This window comes from Cotesia glomerata, linkage group LG5, assembly GCF_020080835.1.
Source record: "Cotesia glomerata isolate CgM1 linkage group LG5, MPM_Cglom_v2.3, whole genome shotgun sequence".
Classification (NCBI taxonomy): domain Eukaryota; kingdom Metazoa; phylum Arthropoda; class Insecta; order Hymenoptera; family Braconidae; genus Cotesia; species Cotesia glomerata.
This window is the reverse complement of record NC_058162.1, coordinates 2,393,485-2,412,827: the sequence shown is the minus strand read 5'-3', so window position 1 is coordinate 2,412,827 and position 19,343 is coordinate 2,393,485. Positions and strand designations below refer to the sequence as shown.

The window sequence follows — 19,343 nt, the reverse complement described above, 5'->3', positions numbered from 1 at the left end:
AGAGAAGAGAGCATTATGCAGAATACGATCAAAGGGCAACGTAATATTTACCACGCCGTTCACCCTCTCCGACCCCCAATGAACATCTGCCTCCTTCTTGGGGTCTCATCGATATACTAATCTGTGTCTCAGGGTGCTCAATGAATTACATTTAGATTTTTGTTTTCGTGAGAGTTTATAGTCACTGAATAAGTAATTGTAACTCGAATAACCCGAACCAGGAATCGAACCCGGTCCTGTTTTAGTTATGAAAGTAAGTTGGATTAAAATTTAATCTTAAATTATAGAAATATTTTTAAAAACATAAAAAATGATCATTTTTTAATTATTTTTTTCAAATTTGGATTTTTTGGAGTCAAATTAAAATTTTTATGGCATATTAATCAATAAAATTATAAAGTGTTTTATTAAGAATAAATTTAAAAAATTTGGAAAATCCAAAAGTACACGCCTCATAATCTCATTTTCCATAATAAAATTGATTAAAATAAAATACAAAAAACACTTTTAAATCTTTCGCGGTATTGTCCACCCAGAAAAGAAAAGGTACTAAGCCTGTATTGTAAATAAACCTTATTTAGATAGATATAGATATACAAAAGATTAGTGGATTTTTAGTTTATTGCTAATTATAAATAAACTACATTGATTTAGACCGTGATCTTCAAAAGGACTTAGTTTTAAATCATACTGAAGCGTATAAAAAAAAATGGACTTGATCAGTTAATTTTTTCGGGAGTTATCGTGACCACGCCAGTTTCCATACATACATTTGACGGCCGGACAAACACGGAATAATTTTTTTAAACATTTTTTTTATTTATTTAAAAAGCAAAATGTCTGTTAAAAATGTCATAAGTGTTGAAACTAGTGTTTTTCCATTACATTTATGTGTAAATATTGTTCTACAAGTGCGATAGAAAATAAATAGAGACAATTTTAGATCAAGAAATCGCTTGATTTTTGTAAGCTAAATATAGAGCACAACCTCATCCACTTCGCTTATGAAGTGTGCAAAAAATTTGGAAAATCCAAAAGTGCACGCCTGATAATCTCATTTTCCATAATAAAATTGATTAAAATAAAGTACAAAAAACACTTTTAAATCTTTCGCGCCATTGTCCACCCAGAAAAGAAAAGGTACTAAGCATGTATTGTAAACGAACCTTATTTACATAGATATAGATATACAAAAGATTAGTGGATTTTTAGTTTATTGCTAATTATAAATAAACTACATTGAATTAGACCGTAATCTTCGAAAGGACTTAGTTTTAAATCATACTGAAACGTATAAAAAAAAATGGACTTGATCAGTTAAGTTTTTCGGGAGTTATCGTGACCACGCTAGTTTCCATACATACATTTGACAGCCGGACAAACACGGAATAATTTTTTTTATTTAAAAAGCAAAATGTCTTTTAAAAATGTCATAAGTGTTGAAACTAGGGTTTTTCCATGATATTTATGTGTAAATATTGTTCTACAAGTGCGATAGAAAATAAATAGAGACAATTTTAGTTCAAGAAATCACTTGATTTTTGTAAGGCGAGTGTAGAGCACAACCTTATCCGCTTCGCTTATGAGGCGTGCAAAATTATCATTTTTTATTTTTTTTATCTAATCTTTTGTCGGATTAAAATTTTTACTGTATATTAATCAATTAAAAAAATGCTTTATCAAGAATAAAAAATCAGAACCAATTGAGATTGAATTTTGAAAAAAATTATATTTAACTCTCCCTGATGACGCGCGAAGTTTATCTTAATTATTCACAAGCAAATAGTTCCACTTAAATTTTTTCTACCTCTTGCAAATATTTCTAATAGAATTTTTCGACCTGAAATTGACAACATCTGATAAAATTCTTTAATATTTTTTAAAATAATTAAAATATATATGTAGATATGTTCAAAAATAAGCGCAATAATTTGATCTAATAAGTAAAAAAAGTGAAGTAAACTAAAGTAAATAAATAATAATTTGATACATGATAGACATTTGAGAGTTTAATGATTTTATTTAAAATCTTGACGTATCCTATATACTAGTAATATATTATCCGTCATATATTTAATATACTGATTTATAATACATATAATTGTACTGACATCTAAACGAGACCGCTAATTTTCTCTGTCACGACTCAGAAGGATTTTCTGACACCTGAAGTGAATATATCATTTAGACGAGAATTATTTTCTCCTTACATAATTTTTTATTTTACTTAATTGATATATTTAACGGCGTTAATATAAATAACAGATAGATATTTTTCCCATCAGCATCAGTAATAACCGTTAATGTAAATATTATGTGTTGAGAAAAAGACAAAAAGAATGAAAGGTATATATATCTCGAGTTGCTGCAGAAGATAGATATGAGAGTGAATAAAACTAAATCTAATTTGCATGAAGCTCAAGACTTTTAAATCCATTTTACCAGGTGCAGAATACACTGTCTCACGTATATTTATTTTAACAATCCCACCAGAGACATTACTCGGTCTTCCCATGGACAATACGAGTAAGTCCGAGCGGACCCCCAGCAAAGATAACTTGTTTTTTTTATTCTTCACCTTTTACCAACCTGATCATTGTTGTTCTTCCCTTCTTATACAGATTCGTAAGGTGCCAAAACAGTTGTAAATACATATTTAATTTATTGAAATAAAACATTGTTGTTTATTTAAAATTATTCTTGCAAGAAAAGGAGAGAAGGATTAATTTAAGATTTTAAAAAATAAAATTCACTATGTGACTGCCGTGATTTGTCAACTATAAATAAATAAAATTTTGCTTTATTAAATAATGAATTTTGTTAAATTGCACTGTAGTTTTTTAACTATTGAAATTTTTTAAGGTATAAGCTCATCCCGATGTTACATTTATCAAAAGCTTTCATTTGAGTACCCACATGCATTTTCATATATTTTTCATATATACATATATATATAATATATCTAAATATATAAAAAAATTGATGTGGGTACTCAAATGAAAGGTCTTGATGAGTGTAACATCAGGATGAGCTTATATCTTTAAAAATGTCAATAGTTCTCAAAATACAAGGTCGTTTCTTTATTATGTTAAATTGCACTGTACTTTCTTAACTATTGACATTTTTAAAGATATAAGCTCATCCTGATGTTACACTTATCAAGAGCTTTCATTTGAGTACCCACATGCATTTTGATATATTTTTCATATATACATATATATAACATATATAAAATATATAAAAAATTGATGTGGGTACTCAAATGAAAGATCTTGATGAGTGTAACATCAAGATGAGCTTATATCTTAAAAAATGTCATTACACTAAGAAAAAAGTATTTTGATAATCACAATACTTGGTATTTTGCTTATCAAAATACCAAGTATTGTGATTATCAGAATATAAGTCAGTTCAAGACCTATACTCTGCGCAGTAAACTATAATATATGCGCTGTCACTGCCATCAACGTTTTAACACTAACAGTCAGTTTATTTGATTTATGCACTGGTAAAAATAGAATTCAACTAACATTTATTATATTAGCTTGAAAAAAATTTATTATTACACTTTTAATTTTAATTTTAATTTGTTTTGTTAGCTTTATAAGTCAATTGATTTGTGCTAGTAAAGTGAGGTTATAAACATCTAATAGTCTGTTATACAGTCGACGCTCTCTGTATTGGACCTCTCTGTATTGGACCTCTCTGTATTTGACCGCTCTCTGTATTTGACCACATTCTTCCTCTGTATTTGACGATTTTACACAGCTCTTATGGACAAGGACGAGTCAAATACAGAGAATGGTCCTGTACGGGCGAGTCAAATACAAAGAGCGTTGACTGTATTGGTATACTGATAATCAGTATACTTATTGTGATAATAAAAATACCACGTATTTAAGAATACGTGCTACTAAGGTAGCACAATACCAAGTATTCTGATTATCAAAAAAAATATCCTTAGTAGCAAAATACTTTTTTCTCAGTGTAGTTCACGAGATACAAGGTCATTTCTCAATTATGTTAAATTGCACTGGACTTTTTTAGCTATTGACATTTTTAAAGATATAAGCTCATCCCGATCTTACATTTATCAAGAGCTTTCATTTAAGTACCCACATGCATTTTGATATATTTTTCATGTATACATATATATATATATATATATATATATATATATATATATATATATATATATATATATATATATAAAATATATGAAAAATTGATGTGGGTACTCAAATGAAAGGTCTTGATAAGTCTAACATCAGAATAAGTTTATATCTTCAAAAATCTCAATAGTTCACAAAATACAAGATCGTTTCTTAATTATGTTAAACTGCACTGTACTTTCTTAAATATTGACATTTTTTAAAATATAAGCTCATCCCGATGTTACACTCATCAAGAGCTTTCATTTGAGTAGCCACATGCATTTTGATATATTTTTCATATATACATATATATATATGAAAAATTGATGTGGGTACTCAAATGAAAGGTCTCGATGAGTATAACATCGAAGTGAGCTTACATCTTTAAAAATGTCAATAGTTCACGAGATACAAGATCATTTCTTAACTATCTAGAAATAAAAACCCATTTTATCATACAAATACACTAGCCACAAAATTTTCCTATTTTCTTAATAATATAAATTAACTATCAAAGTATTATATTTTTTGAAAAAAAATCTGCGTAAATTGAACCCAAATCTACGCGTATGATATTTTTATTAGGCTTAATTAAAATAACACTTAAAAGTGTCTAAACTGTATATTGTAATAAAAAAATTAGTTTTAAATAATTATTAAATTAAAAAAGAAAAAAAATAGCTCAGCCAACAAATCCTTGTCAGTACAATAATTTTCCTCCTCTACTCCCAGTAAGTGAATGTCTACTAAAAAGACAAATGATTCAATTAAGATAAAAGATATCTCTAAGCCAGTAAATAATCTCCGATGAAAATCAAACCTTATTAATAAAATATCTTTACAAATAATATCATCAGCGTAAAATATTTTTAAAAAAATTTCTTGCACTAGCTGAATGTCTCTGAAGAGAGCACGAACAAACAAAAAAAAACTAGGTAATTGGTTGTTTAATCTAGATGATATGATGCAGGTAGTGTCGCGTTGTCTTCCCACGGTAGAGAGCATATGAGCCGACATTAACAGGATATATAAAGGCGCGGACTCTAAAGATCATCAACACTAATATAAAATATATATAAATGTGAGATATAGAATGTATGACTGCATCAGGACCGGTCAGGAGTACTTGCAAAAGTATTATATATAAGTGTGGATAGAAGTAGAAATAGACTGAGTAGTGTTAGTAGGTATAGTAGTAGCTAGCAGATGACAATCGCACACACTTGGTGCTCGTGTGCGACGCACGCTCTCTAATACATATCATCACCTGCGGCAATAACCACGCAAGGTCTCACTGGGTCAGGTTTTAGTTGTTTAAGATATATCTCAGCTATGCTGATGATTATGCTCATAGCTGAGACTCCGGAGATATTTCTATAGAGGGCCGGAAGCCTTCCACCTCTAAGGTCGAAAGGTAATTCAAGGCGAAAGATGAGTCTGTGCAAACAAGTTCACCAAAGGTTATACGGCGACTCTTCTGCTCACCTTTTAGAATTTTTTACTAGTCTGGATGGTAGATAAATTTATTTTGAAAGATTACTGTCGTGTTAAAGTAATAATAATAATAATAAAATTTGATCTGGTAATAAAAAAAAAAAAAAAATATAATTGCTACATTTTCTACATTGTTGTGAAACTTACTTCCTAGTTGTTGGAATAATTTATGAAGATAATTTATAAAAGTGTTTTATGAACTCCAAGTAAGTAATGTAATTTATGAATATTATACTAGAAGAATTTAACTGTGAATTATGTTAATTAATACTAGTTTTAATTGTATTCATTTATTTAAAGTTATAAAAATTTTAAAAGCTCGCTTTGAACTTTAATTTTAAAATTAAAAAGGAATATTTGGCAAAAATGACAGTAGGTTTTTTAAAGTTTAATTTTATTATGAGATTTTGAATAAATTGGTTTTTAAATTTGTGATAAAAAATTCTTGAAAAAAATATAGAGTACACAGGTAAGAAGTAAAACTTTTTTATGACTGATAAAAGGATTTATACTTAAAAATATTTGTTAATATTTTACAAATCATTTTAGTTAGTATTAAACAAATATTTCTTAATATTTAAAATGATTTGTTTGTATTTAATAAATCTGATATTAATTTATTAAATATTAATAAATCTGTTTAAATACTAAGAAATATTTGTTTAATACTAAAAAGTGGTCTCTAATGAATGATTTGTTAAATATTAACAATTATTCTTAACTATAAACAAATCCTTCTATCAGTGCAGAAATTGGGTAGACAAGGCTTGAGAAAAAAAATTTTCTCGTATTAAATTAAAGCTATTTTACTATTATAGACTGCATACAAATATTATGGGTAATTCATTTTATCATTACTCTTATTATAATTATTGTATTTCATCAATTATGATCTCATCATTATTACCATTATTGTCATTATTTAGACTCTGCCATTATTTAATCTAAAAATTAGTTTATCAATTTACAAAAATTTACAAACTAGGCCACTGATATGAAATACGGACCCAGTTCATCGAATTCTTAAACTAATAAAAAAGGCCCGGTCTTGAAATATCAATTTATTCGGGAGTAATCGTTGGTACATCCAAAATGGGGTGACATCCGGACGTCCACGTACAATTTTTTTCTAAATAGCAACTTAAAATGATTTTAGAAAGTAAAAGATGGTTTAATTTAAGTATTTTTTCGGTGTACATCTACTTATATCATTGTATAAGTGTAGTATGCTTGTGATAGAGGCATTTAAAGATCACAAAATTGCTTGAACTTGACGAGTCGAGTATAAAGCACAACCTCACGCGCTTCGCGCTATGAGGCGTGCAATAGTATCATTTACAACTATATTTGGAATCACTTCACATTGAACATCAGCTAATTTTTGTGCTGATCCAAAAATCACTGCCTTTGTTTTGTTAGGATTTAGTTTAAGACCGTTTATAATACACCACTTCAGAATTATAGCAATTTCCTCATTCATAAATCTTACAGAGCTTTCTATATTACAAGGTTTACATGTTAAATAGACAACTAAATCATCAGCATAAAACAAGTGCTTTTAGAATTAATAATGCTTGCTAAATTTATTCTTTACGGTTCGATACTGAACTTGGTTTTTTTTTTACATCCCATACAGGAAGCCCCAGAGTTGAACGACGGGGCCATGCCCGGGCCATAATTGGACAATCAGCCTTGGCCATTCCAATGATTACCCAGGCTTGGGCCAAGACTGAATAACCTAGCCTTGGCCAAGCCTAGAGTCACCCTAACTTGGTCCAGGACTGGGCAATCTAGCCTTGGTCAACCCAATGATTACCCGAGCTTGGACTAGAACTGGGTCCCCCAGCCATGGCCATTCAATGGCGATCCAGGCAACCTAACTTTGGCCATTCAATGGGAAATCCAAATTTAATTAATCATTAAGTAATAGAATTTGGAACAGTAAATATTTATTACTTGATAGCAAACGAATATTTGATAGCAAATGCTAAAATTGAAAATTTATTATTTCAACAAAACAATTGTATATCGTAAAAATTGATACGGTCGTAAAAAAAAATTAAAATATTATAATATGATATTAAAAATATACAGAACGATTTCAAAAGTCTAAAGTTAATGTAAGAACTTGACTTTTGCTTTTTTTTTTTTAACTAATCAACATTTGTAAAAAATAGATAGTTTTCATCAAAACACAATATTAAATAACATAAATTATATAAATAATAAACCGTCACACTGTGTCACCATAAAGATTTAGCTTATATGAATGGTGAGATGTGCGTTAACTTATCGGTCGTACGGCGTAGGGGTTAGTGGTCAGTCTGGCAAGCGCGCGGCTCGGGTTCGAATCTCGGTTAGGGTAAATGCGATTTTCACTTTATTTCTATAGTTAGCGAAAGTTAGGTCTAAATTAAGAGTTAAGTCGTCTAAACTTGCGTTAGCTCTACATCAAAATTGAAATAAATTATTGACAATATAAAATATTCTTTTTTTATAATTTCAACTAACAACTACTCATTTTATACAAAATAATTTAACCGTTTCGTAGAATTTTACTATTTTATTTCAGAGAATTCAATTTATTCGAAATTGGGTTCTTAATACTAATTTGGTTTCACATTAAACAATTAAATTCTAAATATATTTTGTAATCTACTTCTTTTAGTAAATTCTATAGTGGTGAATAAGCCTGGGCTTGATTTGGCTTAAAAACTTGGGCCAGTCTTGGTTAACAATCTTGGGCCAGTCTAGGCAACCAAGCTTGGCACCCTGTAATCACTCCAGACTTCTACCAAGGCTGGGCCAAAGTGGGTTTACAAGCATGGGCCAGAGATAGACAGCATTGCCCAAACATGGCCCATATCTGGCCCCGTCGTATTGTCCTGTATGGGATTGCTATAAAATTTCTCTTATACGTCGACAAAGAATTTCCACTTTAATAATTCTCAAATTTTACCCTTAACAAAAATTTTTCTTCTAAATATTAAGTTTATAAAAAAATAAATTTTTAAAATATCAAAAAAGCACTTTGAACAAAATATTATGAGTTTATATATATTTTTGTCTCTTATTGATATCGTACCGTCGATGGCGCGCGGCCCTCCGACAGCGAAGACATCTTTTTTCTCAGCATTCCACCAGACACAGTCGTTGTCTCTGAATCTGCTGATGATCATCATCATGGTGTCGTGTACTTTCAGCTTAGAGAACTGAGAAAGTAAATTATATGATAGTATGTATACCTATATAGAATTCGATGTAAAATCCTCGATAAAGAAGTTGAAGTTGATACACTGCTTCGTAACAAAGCTGTTTACTGATTACACTTAAGATTCTATTTATAAAATTATTCTTAATTAGTCCAATATCAAATCCTCCTCTTCAATTTTTATTATCTTTTATCTACGCTTATCTTTCGCAATTTATTATTTAAAATTTTATGCAGATCAACTGCAAATTAATATTCAATTAGTGTAGACAGTATTAACGATAATTATTACCATAATAATAATAACAAAAATAATGATAATAATTATTATTATATATTCAGCCAACCCAATCTATTTAACAATTTTTAATAATAATAATAATTGTTTGAAAATTATTATTGTTAACGCCAAACTTCCTATCAAATCATATTGAATTAGTTAAAAATAAACATTCTTATCATCCATGACAAAAAAATTAATTATAAATAGACAAGACAAGAACATATACTACTAAAAAATCCATTATATATTTAGGATACAATTTATACAATCAATCATCTGATTGAATAATAATTAAATCCAGAATTAATATATATAAAAAATTAGTTAAGAATTATAATGAAAGCGATATTACATTTTAGATTTAAATTGTCGGGCATAATAATTAATTAGAAAAAAATAATTATAAAAATTAAACTAATTAAGTAAGTAAAAATATGTAAATACACTTTTACATATTTTTTAAAATATTAAAAAAAATTAGTAAGTTGCTAAACATGAATAAATTATAAATAAAATGAATAATTAAGGTTGTTACGGATCAAAGCTTTTTATTTCAATTCAACGACGTTTTGTTATTTATTTTGTATATCAATTTGACTATTTATATTGTATAAAATTAAAAAAAAAATTTTTTTATTCATATTGTATATAATATTACTAATTTTTGTATGTATTTAATTAGAAGCCTGCCACAGCAAAACCTAAGTGCGTTATTTCAACATACATTAAATGTATTACATATTTAACGCCGTAAAACAAACTATGCTTTTTTGTAGTCACTTTTAATACACTTTTATTATATTAACTTGGATCTGAAATATTTCGTACGATGAATAAATTATATTAATATTAATTAATATTATATTAATATATATATATATATATATATATATATATATATATATATATATATATATATATATAATTAATTTAGAATTAATATTATATTATATCAATTAATATAATAAATTATATTATTAATTTTTGTTAATAATACACCTTATTAATAAGTAATGATAATAATAATAATATTAGTAATAAAAACTAGTAAGTGACCGCGCATATGATCATATGTGAATAGATAGTGAATTAAATCTATAAAAAGAGGTGTGATAACGTAAATAATATAAAGGTTGACTGGATGGGTTGCGAAACCGCTTGCTGTCGACTAATGAATTGGTATATATCTATTATTGTAATGACCATGTGCTGCTCAATATATACACGTACATAAATATATTAAATATATATACATATATATGAAGGTGAGAACGGGTTATACTAATCTCAATATAATATCATACGGCAACGCACGATAACGCCGTGCTGCTCCAGCAATCCACTACGGAGTTAAATCGATCGCTTGCTTGCTCTCCATCTCATACCCAGGCGTTAAAGTCTCCGGGCCATCTCTGGCATTTCCATTATTTTTGATATTATCAACTCTTTTCGCTATAAAAAATTATTAAATGTTATTTATATTTATAATGTAAATTATCTCATGATAAAACTGATGCCTTATCAATTGATAAGCAAATCCTTTCAATTTTTTTTTTATTAAAAAATTATGCTGAAATTAACATCTTCAAATTTATATACGCTGATAAGAAAATTCTTTGAGTCAAGTAAGAAAATTATTGAATTAAGAAATTGGTATTGATTTAAATAAATTTTATTTAATTAAATAATTTTTCTACTTAATAGAAAATCATTTTTTTTTTAATTAAATTTATTAGCAACCTTGCAGTTACTATTTGAACTATGAATAAATAAAATTTTGCTTAATTAAATAATTACTTTTGTTAAATTGCACTGTACTTTGTTAACTATTGATTTTTTTAAAGATATAAGCTCATCCCGATGTTACACTTATCAAGAGCTTTCATTTGAGTACCCACATACATTTTTATATATTTTTCATATATACATATATATAATATATATAAATATATGAAAAATTAATGTGGGTATTCAAATAAAAAGTCTCGATGAGTGTAATGTCAGGATAAGCTTATATCTTCGAAAATGCCAATAGTTCACAAGATATTTGTTAAATTGCACTATACTTTCTTAAATATTGACATTTTTAAAGATATAAGCTCATCCCGATGTTATACTCATCAAGAGCTTTCATTTGAGTACCCACATACATTTTTATATATTTTTCATATATACATATATATATATATATATATATATATATATATATATATATATATATATATATATATATATATATATATAAATATATGAAAAATTGATGTGGGTACTCGAATAAAAGGTCTCGATAATTGCAATGTCAGGATGAGCTTATATCTTCAAAAATGACAATAGTTCACAAGATATTTGTTAAATTGCACTATACTTTCTTAAATATTGACATTTCTAAAAATATAAGCTCATCCCGATGTTATACTCATCAAGAGCTTTCATTTGAGTACCCACATACATTTTTATATATTTTTCATATATACATATATATAATATATATAAATATATGAAAAATTGATGTGGGTATTCAAATAAAAGGTCTCGATGAGTGTAATGTCAGGATGAGCTTATATCTTTAAAAGTGTCAATAGTTCTCAAGATACAAGGTCGTTTCTTAATCTCGTTAAATTGCACTGTACTTTCTTAAATATTGACATTTTTAAAGATATAAGCTCATCCCGATGTTACATTCATTAAGAGCTTTCATTTGAGTATCCACATGCATTTTCATATATTTTTCATATATACATATATATAATGTATATAAATATATGAAAAATTGATGTGGGTACTCAAATGAAAGGTCTCGATGAGTGTAACATCAGGAATAGCTTATATCTTTAAAAATGTCAATAGTTCACAAGATACAAGGTCATTTCTTATTTATGTATCTTGAAATTAAGTATTACATAAAATTAAAAGAAAATTTTTGTAATTTTAAACGATTGTGGGAAGAATTACAATGTTAACTAGTCTAGAGATCTTTAAAAATAAAATATATGATCATTTATTTAATCTGGACATTTAATTATAGCTACTGATATTTTTTTCATTGGCTAAATCAATATTTCCTTTATTTATTATAAAGCGAGAAATCTCTGAGTATTCACTTGAACTTAAATTATTTTATAATAATTTAGTTATTTAGTAATTATATTATCATAAGTTTTCATTAGTTTAATTATATTAAATTTATTTTTAACTATATTTGTATGCATCAAAAATTTATGTAATTTACTTGTATGTATATTGTAAAAATTGCCATCTGGTATTAACTTTGGCATAAATAAATAATTCTATCTATCTATACTACTGTACAGGACGTCCCTCATCTCATAGAAATCAGCTGAATGTGTGAAAGGAGTATTAGATCGTGCGTTAGAAGCAAGTGATTGGTCGAACGAAAGTTACAGGAGGTTGGCCTGGTGCCCCATCCATTTCTCGGCTGCCACCATCGCCATCAACATCACTTCTTATATTGTGTTACTCATTAGACAAAAATTGAGACGACCCTCAATCAACTTACGCCCACGCAAATTTAATACTTAAGATTTAATTACCAATACCGAGATCAAGTATCAATATCACCGGTGTTAATAATAATTTTCTCTAGCCCGTTTTTTGTATTGTATTAATAAAAGCTAACCCCACGGCAAACAAGTTTGAGTTACTGACCGAAAGCGAGTGGAGGATATTCGGAACACGTTCGTCAAGTTATATATAATATAATACAATTATAAATATGAATTGAGGCTATTTTGATTCAAGATCAAAATTATTTTAAGATTTTCATCATCTTTTATTAAAAAAAAAATTTTTCGGACAATTTTTTTTTAAGAAAAATTTTTTTTTGCAAAGTTAAAAATATTTTTTTAAATAAAGAATTTTTTTCTTGATTTAAAAAAATTAATTTTTTTTTAAAACTTCAATAATTAAGATTTATTAAATTTAAATAAATTATGTTATTTTTTGGACATTTTTTTTTTATTTAATAAAATTTTTGTTGAAAAAAATTTTTTTTTCAAGAAAAATTTTTTTTTGCAGTTATTTTTTTAAATAAAGAATTTTTTTCTTAATTTAAAAAAATGTATTTTTGTCAATAAAACTTTAATAATTTAAATTTATTGAATTTAAATAAATTTTTTTTTGATTTAATAAAATTTTTGCTGTATAAAAAAAAAATTTTTTTTCAAGAAAAATTTTTTTTTGCAGTTAAAAATATTTTTTTAAATAAAAAATTTTTTTCTAATTAAAAAAAATTACTTTTTTTTTAAATAAAACTTAAATAATTCAGATTTCTTAAATTTAAATAAATTATTTTTTTTGATTTAATAAAATTTTTGCAGTCCAAAAAAATGTTTTTTTGCAAGAAAAATTTTTTTTAAATAAAGAATTTTTTTATTTAAAAAAAATTAATTTCTTTTCAATAATTATTCAAATTTATAAAATTAAAATAAATAATTATATTTTCTGAATAAATGACAAGCCAGATACCGGACGAATGTTAGCTCAGTGCATTGGATGGATGCCTGATAATATTTTTATAAAAAAGGTTTAACATCCGCAGCATCAGCATCAGGATCAAGATCAAGAGCAGAGTGTTACTGTACGGTAAAGTTGCCCGGAACGGTCCATCGCACACTGGACTGATCAAGAGAGGCAAAGTAGGAGAGAGAAGTAGTTCGTCGAGCCCAGCCTTTTTCCTTGGCCACACAGTACAGCATCGCTTGCGGATCTCTCGGACTTGTATTGGGCCTTCAGTCGTTGGCCGTTCTTCCTGCGGGCAAGAGGTCCCGATCTTTGTGCTAAATTTTTTCACCACATTTTTTATTTATAGACTATTTTTAATTACCAAAGTTGGTTTTTTATTTTATCCCGCAGCTTGATTGATTTTTTAATAACTTTGCCGTGTTGTGTGTTGTGACCACGATAATTAGTGTTGGTTTAATTTTAAAATATTATTATTATTTTGTGATATATATTAATGATAAAAATCAATAAATGGTTTTTTGTACAGACTGTGTGATGGCGGGAAATATAAATTACGCGGCGCGCGCAACTTGGATAAACTCACGCGGGAATTTACTGATTTATTTGTTGCTGACAATTTTTTTTTTTATTTTAAAGTGATTTTTTAATGATTAATTTAGTGACTAATTAATCAAGTTTTTTTTTAATGGACTTGGAGATAATTTTTTTAATATTCGCACTTCTTTAAAGTAAGTTTAATATTTAAATTTATTTGTTAATTTTTAAGAATAAAAATCTCGGGAATTTTCCGAAGGAAAAATTTTTAAATTTTTGTGACAATAATAATTATAAAAACAGTTCTAATGGTCGCAGCTATCCTTTATTGCTTCACGGTAGAGTCCAAAAAAAAATTCCATCAATCTTTTGATGAGTTAAAGATAAAAAATTAACTAAGAAACTTTATTGTTGCAATTGTTGCGGTAAATTGTTACTATTCGCGGAAGCTCAATTTAATGTTTTTTTTTTTTTTTGTTTTTTTTAATAATAAGCTTGGCAGTTTTTTGAGGCAAAAAGTCAGAAGTTTTTGTGGGAAATAGAGCGAAGATCTAACAGTTAATCTTGAAGGTTTTGCAAAGTTATTTATTAATGTAGAGTTTTATGAGACGGCAGTGATTTCAATGACTTGCGAAGGGTGTTAGCAAGTCTAAATTGAAGTTTAATAAAGTAATAAAATTTTTTAATTATTAATTTTTCTTTTGCTTAATTAAATTTTCATTTGGTTTAAGAATTTTTTCTTTTATTCAAAACAAAAAAAATCTTAAAAATTTCTTACTAGACAAATTAATTTTTCAATCAGTACAGTAGCTTAAAAAAATTAAACTTTACATTTTAATTTGAATAATTAAAATAAATGATTATTTAAAAACTTTTTAGGACAAAATTCTAAAGACAATCTCTTATTAATTATAATTATAAATACACAGAAAAAAAATTAACTTTAATCGAATAATTTTGAAGAATTTCTTGGTTTGAATTGAAAAATTCTTAATGAAATTCTACTGAATGTTTTTAGATAAAAATTTAACTGTATATTCTTGAAATAGAGATAAATAAATGGTAAAAAATTCAAAGTTCTATCTTTTCATTGGTATTTACAAAAAAATCCTCAAAAAATGCTCAAAAATTAAGGGTTCAAACAAGAAGATCCCTTTAAACTAATAAATTTTACTTGATTCAATACAATGAGGCTCAAAATTATTTTAATAAATATTTACAAGTAAGGTCAACTCTATTTTTGGACCTAAAAATGAATAAATTGATGAATCATCGTTTTTTTTTTAATTATTCATTTTCTTATGTAATTTAAAAAAAAAAATGTATCAAAAAAAAATAACAAAATTTTATTCAAAAACATCAAAGCCAATATTTTTTCCAACTTTTGAAGGCAAAAAACGACATTTTGTATCATAAATGCGCCGTAAAAACAAGCAGAATAATTTAAAAAAAATTTTAATTGTTAATTTTTCACGTAATGGTCTAAAATGGGTTTGACCCCACACATTAAAAAATTTTATGTTAAAAATTTTTATGTCAAATATTTAACACTTTTTTGTGTTGATTTATTAGAATAAATGTTAAATTTACACATAAAAGTGTCAAATATTTAACATGAAAATTTTTAACACTAAGTTTTTTGACGCAAAATTTTTTACTGTGCACTTGTAAATAATTACAATTATTTTCTTGGTCCAAAAATTTTGATTCAAAATAATTTTTTTTCCAGCACAGTAGTTTAAAAAAAACTCAATTTATATAATTAAAATAAATAATTATTTAAAACCTTTTTAGAACAAAATCCTAAAGACAGTCCTTTATTAATCATAATTGATCTCTCTACAAACTATAATCCTAATTCTCTATGCAAACTATTTTATGGCGTTAATTTATGTCTATAATTACTCAAATTTTCTTTATACAAATTTGTAAATTTTTTCTTTTGTTATTTTTATTTCTTATGTTTACCTACTCGAGTAGCTATGCACTGAGAAAAAAAAATACTTTTACTCAATTAACAATTTCTTGGATCAAGAAACTCGCTGACGATCAAATATTCTATTATTATTAATTATTAATTTCTGAAGAGAAGAACATTAATATTTATCTTTGGATAGTAGATAAACAAAAGAATAGCTTCATTTAAATTAAGTGAAAATTATTTCAATCAATTTAACAATTTATTGAGCTAAGAATATATATTCTTAAAAATTTTCAAGAACATGAAATTTTGTATCAAGAAAATTTTCTTAATAAAAGTATTTTTTTTTTCTCAGTGTGAAATGATTGCTACAATTTAAATTTATTATTTAACATTCTTGGTTGTCTTATTATTACTAAAATAATTTAAAAATAATTACTTTGTAAAGATTATTAACCCTGTTAATGGCTATGGCTGTTGGGTTTGGTTGTAAATAAATAAATAAATAATTAAATAAATAAATAAATAAATTATTAAATAAATAGTTAAATAAATAGTTAAATAAATTATTAAATAAATAAATAAATTATTAAATAAATAAATAAATTATTAAATAAATAAATAAATAAATTATTAAATAAATAAATTATTAAATAAATAAATAAATAATGATAAATACACAGAAAAAAAATTAACTTGAATCAATACTAAATAAAATCTCGGTGATAATCAAGCCTTCAAACAAATACTCGATTGACGTGATTTTATTTTTCCACTTATAACATAAAACTTGGCAACATTAGTCAGAGCTGGTCTAGGGTCTAGTCTCTGGTCTTTAGTCTCTGTTTTCTAGCAGAGCCTGGTCAGGTTAGCTGTTGGGTCCATTGAAAGAACGACCGGGTATGGTTGGCAATTTAGATCGTAGGTTATCCATTGGAGCGAGCAATAACTTTTAACCAGCTCAACTATCTTCTATACTAAGTTTCTTTCTTACACATTATTGGCTCAACGGAGGATGCACTTTTTCCAGCATCGACTCCGAACGAACGACTACGTTTCGCGTGATAACGAGCAGCTGCCGTTAAGCCTCCATTACATTCTTCTCCCCCTTCTCTTATTCACCTTACCAAACTCTCTTATATTCCTCCTATACTTTATTATCCTCATACTCTTCATATATATAGATATATATTGATCCAATCGATCATCAGCCCAAGCACGCGAATTTCATGTACGCTACACAATTACTTAATTTATTTTCTATCCATAAATACATCGCGGATGTTGAGTATTTTATACACGAAAAGGATGTTAAAAAAATAAGTAGGGATGGCTCGCGTGGAATGACTCAGACACCTACGCACGGGAAGAAACTTTTAGTCGCGAAACGACTCGGCCCACATCAGACCTGTCGCTCTCTTGTGTTGTACGACCGACCGGTAACACCTACACGTTTTCTACTTGGTCTTTCGGCTCGGATTTTTTATTTTTGTCACCCTTTTTTGTTAATCACGCACTTGTATGGCTCAAATTCAATAAAGGAATAAAATAACTGGTGTTATTACTAACAAGTGGAACAATTGTTCTCTGTAAAATAAAATTAATGAAATTATAACGTTTGCAATAGTCTGTACACTGAAAAAAAAAGTTATTTTAATAAATTTTAATTTGAGAATTTTTTTTTTCAGTATAGAAAGAATCTATATTATTAAGAGAATAAGAAAAATTTTATATCCAGGATAGTCATATTCTGTTTATCATGTGAAATATTAACATTTTTAAAGATACAAGCTCACCCCGATGTTACACTCATTGAGACCTTTCATTTGAGTACCCACATCAATTTTTCATATATTTTATATATTTATATATATGAATATATAAATATATGAAAAATATATGAAAATGCATGTGGGTATTCAAATAAAAGGTCTTGATGAGTGTAACATCGGGATGAGCTTATATCTTTAAAAACGTCAATATTTAAGAAAGTACAGCGCAATTTAACATAATTAAGAAACGACCTTGTATCTTGTGAATAATTTACATTTTTAAAGATATAAGCTCACCCCGATGTTACACTCATGAAAACCTTTCATTTGAGTACCCACATCAATTTTTCATATATTTTATATATTTATATATATGAATATATGAAAAATATATGAAAATGTATGTGGGTACTCAAATGAAAACTCTTGATGAGTGTAATATCGGGATGAGGTTATATCTGTAAAAATATCAATAATAAAGAAACGACCTTGTATCTTGTGAACTATTGACATTTTTGAAGATATAAGCTCATCTCGACATTACACTCATCGAGACCTTTCATTTGAGTACCCACATCAATTTTTCATATATTTTATATATTTATATATATAAATATATGATAAATATATCAAAATTCATGTGGGTACTCAAATGAAAGCCCTTGATGAGTGTAACACCGGGATGAGCCTACATCTTTAAAAAGGTCAATAATTAAGAAAATACAGTGCAATTTAATAATAGTGACTGCAAGGTTGCTAGTTAAAATTTAATAAATTTACAAGCTTTACTTTTAAAATATTTCAATTAATTATTAGATTAAAACTTTATAAATTTTGTAAAAATATTGATGATTTATCAATTAAATTATTAAATAAATAAAAAAGAAATTTATTTCTGTCAATAATTTATGTAATTTCTATCTTTAATATTTTGGAGTAATTTTCTTATTCAATTGATTGAATTTATCATTTTATTAAATATATAAAAAAGCACTAAATAGAAATTTCAAGTGATTTTCATTAAATTAAAAAACTTTTAATTAACATTTCTAAAAAAGTTTTTCATTCCTATAAAACTTAACATAGCTTACAAAAATATTCCCAAAAATGTTAATATCTTAAATTTCTATTATTCTCAAGATAATTGAAGTAAAAAATAATTAAATTTCCAGTAACTTTTAAAATTTTCTCTTCTAAAATATAAGACTGTCCTTTGAAGCGTGACTGTAATAAAAAGGCTCGCCCGTTCTGGTGCACAGAATCGGCAAATAATCTATTATTGTTAGTTAGTTTATAATAAAAGCTTAGAAGGCATGCAGGGATAGGAGTTGAACGTGTCGAAATGGTCGGCCGTCGTTCATTAAGGTGGTACGTGCTCGGAACACAGAGACTGCTGATGATAATTCCCCAGCTCACTGCTTGCAGCTCATCACAGTACTTTATTTTCTCTTCCATCTCTTTATGTTTATTTTTGTACTAGCTGTTGTTGTTA

At 26.8% G+C, this 19,343-nt stretch overlaps 1 protein-coding gene across 2 annotated transcripts in view; it reads right to left on the bottom strand.

Moving 5' to 3' along the window:
- LOC123266330 (fizzy-related protein homolog) overlaps positions 1-19,343 on the bottom strand; it is an 82,627-nt gene that overhangs the window by 8,229 nt on the left and 55,055 nt on the right. The window lies entirely within an intron of this gene.